Raw genomic sequence first — 6039 nt, 5'->3', positions numbered from 1 at the left:
CATGGGGGCTCACAGAGAAGAGAGAAACCCCAAATAGTACTGGGGAGTTTCTTCTGGGGATGTAACCTCAACCATGAGGAACATTTGGAGAAGTGGAGTTCTTCTTGAGTAAATGCAGCCCTAAGAAAGGCCCATTGACTGGGATGTGGTGCTCTGATGTGTTTAAGTCATGCAGCTGGACTTCAGAAAGAAGAGAAACTAGGAAGGGTGGGGAGCTCTGATACACAGTATTAGTTAATCAAGCCCAAATATACATCTAACCTTCTTATCCTTAATTGGGTTTTCCTTTGCAAAGTTTTAACAGAGTTTCCTTTCCCATAGAATTCCCCTATTTAGGACTTTAATTTTTCTAGTGACAGAAACCAAAAACACAAGTCAGCTTTACTGGAGAGGAGAACCAGCTCTAGTGTGAGAGATACATTACAACATGCGAGAGAGGAGTGTTTGTTTTTGTAAGGTTTAAAATATTGTTTCTTTATTTTCCACCCTAACTCTGAGAACTTTGGCATTTGACTAATTTACCGTGTGTTTAAGGCTGGTAGCAATATTGGGAAAGAAATATGATAATCACATGCTGCCACAAAGCATTCTATACCTCGCTCTCTTTTCCAGCTCTAGTTTCACATGTGTTGGTTCAATGGAATATTCAATAGACATTTATAGGAAATAAATTGAGAGATGAATGTAAACCATATGGCATCTGGAGGTTTATTTGTAAAGCCCCTGCATCAAAGCTTTCTCCAGATCACACCATATTAGCTATGTTTTTCCAGTCCAGCAGAATCAGGAAGGCAACCACAGACTTCCTTGATGGAAAACACATGAAAAACAGAGCAAATCCTAATATGTAGCTAGAGCAACTGTTCAAGTAGCATCATTTGGAATAATTTTATTACTAATATGTAAGGAGCATTGTTTAGTGATGAATTTCAACCCAGAAACCAAAAAAAAATTAAAGTTAATTTGCTAAGCTTCCTGACCATTAATTTGTAGAACTCCAAGATCATTAAAATGTATCAAACCAGACATAATTAATGTTTTTACTTTTAAAGCACATAGGACAATTACAAACTTTCTTGAAATGCAACACTGAAATTATATAAAGAGACTCTTTCCACACAAAATATTTCATAGCAAATCACATCCTTCTAAATAATAATTTAAAAAAATGATTGGGTTGAGTGAGAAGTTTGTTTCAGTCTTATTTATTTTTACAGAAAAAATTAAGCTGTTCTCAATCTGAAATGCTTACTGTTTGCTGAAGTTTGGCAAAACCAACACTGCATCTGAAGTCAAATTAAATTGTATTCTCACACAGTATGTTACATAAATCATTAGGAAATGTCAAGAGCTCATATATAGTTGTGTTTTGAGGTTTTTTAAAGTTTCCACTTACTTTCCAAAATAGTTTTCATTTTTCAATGTCAACCCCTTTTCAGCCACTTAGACCAGCTCTAATGATTTGTGTGTTAAATTTGCTCGTCACAGGAATATTTTTTAATAACCAATTTAATATTTAATATGTTGCACATATTTTCTGGACCAATAAGTTACAAGGTACAGGGCCAGCTCCACACTTGCATTCCCAGCAGGGAGAGCATTTACCTTGTGCACCAGAGCTTCATGCTCAAGAAGTTAAAATTTTGGGGTGGTTGATTTACTTTTCCTGAAGAAGACTCATTGAAGGAGCATTTTAGCCCACAATGAGACAAAGGACTAGGGCCTGTTTCAATACTTAACTTCTGGTAGACACTTAAGTCTCCTTGACTTTAATATTAAGCATGTGCTTAGAGACAGACATAAAATGCACTAGCATCTGTAGGAATCTTTCCACTGACTTTAATGGGCTTTGGATTGCACCCTGATATCTCAGCTCAAAATAGCTGTTATTACAGTAATAAATGATTTGTAAAGCCATTCTTCTGAATAGGTACATTTATACTAAGAAATCATAATGACTTCTTTAAAAACTCTTACACTGCAAATTGATACATTTGGAATAATTGCTCTCCTCTTCATTAGGGTTTCACACTTCTGTAGCACTTTCCAGACCAATAGTTTGAAATCTCATTATGGATTTAGATAAGTATTTCAACTCCCATTTTGCAGATGGGCTAAAGGAGGTGAAGACAATGGGCCTCATCCAGAGTAGGAAGCTTCCCATTCACCCAGGTAGGTGCTGGACTGCAAGGTCCAGCCTTCCAGAAAATACCAAGGCACCTAATTCACACCAAAACCTGTGGAATTAAACATCTAAAATATCTTGTGTATTAGCCAAAACAGCCTTATGCTTCACCCAAAGCACAAGATGGCAGAAAAAGGTTTCATTCACAAATCCTACTCTCCAATGATCTATCAACAAAGTACTTCTATAATATTCTTGCAATTTGGGCACAGGGAAGTGAGAACATTATTTTAAGATCCTAGTCAAAGTCATGAATGAATCAATGAACAGCATCCAGATTCCAATTGGAAATGCTCCCTAGTCCAGGATGGAGGGAAAGCCAAGGACATGTATTTGATAAGACACCTTTAGGAAAGTACAGAAGCATGAAAGTCCCATGGCACTGTACAATTGGCTACTTTCCAGGTAATTTTTTGACAGGGAGAATTTTTGCTTGGAGAAAAATGGCGATTTATAACATTGGATTGAAAGTGTTAGACTTCCTACCTAGGTATTTTAATTCTTGCTAAGCAGCCAGAATCCTGAATAAGCAGCAATGAAGTCAGAAATGAAATAAACCTTTGTGAAATCCAGCCTTGGCTGTTTGAATTTCAAATACCTTCAGAGTTCAGGTAATGTGTGGATTGAGAATTTTAGCTTGAGTCCATCTTTAGTTAAAACTCCCTTCTCCTCATCAATCTAATTCATTCATCAACATCCAGGTTAGCCTTTAAACATATGGCAGTTAATGAATGCCACTCACAAACCTTAGAAAATAAGTATGCAAGCAACATCAGTTTAAAAATATGCAGCTAACTGCTGGAAGCTATTAAAACCCAAATAAACAAAAGAGATTATACTTCAAAGAAATGTCAACAGTTTTTCCTCTCCTAGAACAGAGCAGTTTTCTTTGCTTCTATCCCCAGCCACATCTGGAAAGTGCTTACTGCTTTACATATCTCCAACGATAAAATTAGTTTATTGATTTTTCAGAATTTCCTGATAGATTTATGCAATTTCCAAAACAAAGGTAAACTCACGTCCCAGTTAAAAAAAAAACCTGGTGGTGACTACAAGGAATTCACAAAATCATAAAAACTTAGGGTTATGCAAGGGAACAAAACCAGTCACTAAATAATGCTGTACCTCTGTGACTACTGTTGGAGAGCAAGAAATTGCAATTTAATTACCTACTTCTATATATGTGGAAAAAAAAAACAACTTAGGGCTAATTATGGCTGATGCAAAGTTGAACTGAACCTTTATTTCCAAATAAATAGAAAGATTTCAAAATGAAATCTGCGTATTTCATGGAAATAATTAAAAAGAAAGAAGAATAATGAGTCATGAATACAGATTCAAAGAGCTATACAAAATTTAGATCTATTAAAGTGTCTGCAACTCTGTGTAACTAAAAATTTAGACTCTAATTTCCACAACAGCAAATTGTGTCATTTTAGGCAGTCCAAATGTTGGATTTTTAATTTGCTTAAAATTCCACATTTGTAGCAGCCAAATCCTTCAAAGACTGTTAATTTGATTTTGGTTTACAATTAACTAAGCAGTAGCAACTTAGCCTATACAGAAGACTGCCAAGAAAAATGATATCTTTGGTAAATTACCAAGGATCAAAATGTGGACAACAGATTTCTCCCCTCCCACCCCTCCACCCCCCTGACTATTTTTAACTAACAATGATAGTTTTGATAGAGTAAAAGTATTTCATAGAAAGTATAATGACAAGGTGCAAATTTTGCCAAACAGTCCAGGATTTCAAAAGTAGTGTATATATTTAAAGGAGACCAAAAAAAAACACCAAAAAACCCCCCAAACAATTGGAGTGTTAAACGTACAGTAAGTACTCTGTAGTCAAATAAAAAAGAAAATAAACTCTAAGAAGACTGCTGCAGAATGGGAAAAAGCAGGTCTAGTTTGTTTATTTATAAATTGGTAACAAGTAGATTCTTTCGCACTAACTAAACCAGACAGTAATTATAAACACAGATTGGTTAAATTCCCTGCACCCTATCAAAGGAAATGAGTTCCTCTCTTTTCCAAACATTGTCATTTGTTTATTGAGCCTCTTTTGGGCTTGATTTCATTAAAAACTATGCAAAGTCCACATCTGCAACCCCCAAAACAATGTTAACCTTGTTAAGCTGATCCAGAGTCCTCATTACAAAAAAATTCGCAGGCAACAGAACCAAGCATTTTAAAAGGGAGCTCTTGGTATACAGAGCAAAGAATTCGGATTATTTTTGTTCCATTACAGAAAACTTATATTGCTATGCAATAGGACAGGAAGCAAACAGTAACCGCCTCAGTAGTTCTGGATAATTAGTTACCTAAATTCTCTGAGGTGAACAAAATGTACTTAGATGGCAGAACATTACTGCTTGTGTGCTGAAACAACAGAGTCATCTTGGTTGAAATGAAAATCACAAATACAGGAGGAAAAAGTCATGTTTAAAATCATTAGTCTTTATCAGTAAAGTACAACTGAATTCCCTATTAGAGTAACATTTATATTAAAAAGGGGATGATACTACTTATATTAGCTAGCCTCAGATATCAGATTTCAACAAACTTTAGCACTGTAGACACTATTAAAACATCATTATTAGAGTTGCCATGCTTGGATGATTTAAACTGAAGTGAATTTCACGTATTTGTTGGAAGGCAGGAATAATAAATACTAGAGCTCAAGCTGGTAAGAACTGACCTGGACTTTGCAGACAAAAAGTTGAGAAATTTTGTCCTGAGCATCGCTTGGAAGTGGGATTAGTGAAAGACCTGTGCCTGCTGTTGGTGAAATCCTTCTGGAAGAGCTGAAATGGGTCTGTTTGTTTTTGAAGTAAATGTTCAGGAGCCTCTAAGGACTGGTGCCATACATTCCCTGCACGTGCATGAAGAGATGCTGTTACACCTGGGACGTGTTCCCCATGGCCAAAGCAGGAGGGCACAGTGGGAATGACCCCTTTTGGGGCAGATCCCTCTGTCCCCATGGGTTGGGTGCCATGACTGTGGTGTCCTAAGGTGTGCCTGTGATTAAGGCTTGTTCCCATGGCTTAAGAGAAAAATGCACACCAGGGCATTGGGATCAAAGACAGAGTAATGGGCATCACCTAATGCTCCTGGACCAATTATCCTGACAAACTGCAGATGTCTTCAGAGAACACATTGTATTTATTTACTGATCCACAGCAGCACTGAGCAATTTGCTGTCACACAGCCACCTCCTCTGGTCAGGTAATTCTGGGTATCTCCCACCTACGGTGAAGGCAAATCAAGGAAAAACAAACGAATTCCCAAAAGGCAAATTCTCTTTCCACCACTGTTACTGCCCTCCTAATGTTCCTGGGATTGACTCCTTGATCATGTATCCATATAAAATTTTCATATGCAATCTACCTAAAAATCTGATTTATGGCAGGTTTGCTCTTACTTGAGTTCTCAAATGTGGCAAGTACTTTGATAAAAAGGAGATAGTACTTGTTACTTTTTGCACTCTGCCACCATTTAATGATACTGAATAAAAATGGTTTTGATTTCTCAATACTGTAATCAGAATAAAAATTAAAATATATTTGAAGATTATGTCTAAAATAAAATAAAGAAGGACCATCAAGAAGAGGGGAGCATATTAACATTCATTTTGATTTCTCTGGGTATATTATTCCCCCTGAGCCCTTACATATAACTTTAAATTTGACCTCATACTGAGATTTCCAGCTCTGCCTGTCACAGGGAATTTGGGGCAATTAATGTCTTGAAAGACTGTGCTTTTAGAATAATCAGGTCAGGAACTTTGTCTTTCTAAATACTCTGCTATTTCTCAGGAATATCCATGAATTCTTGAAATAATAAGTTACAGT

The sequence above is a fragment of the Erithacus rubecula genome, assembly GCF_903797595.1.
Source record: "Erithacus rubecula genome assembly, chromosome: 13".
Taxonomy (NCBI): domain Eukaryota; kingdom Metazoa; phylum Chordata; class Aves; order Passeriformes; family Muscicapidae; genus Erithacus; species Erithacus rubecula.
This window is presented reverse-complemented; position numbering follows the sequence as displayed.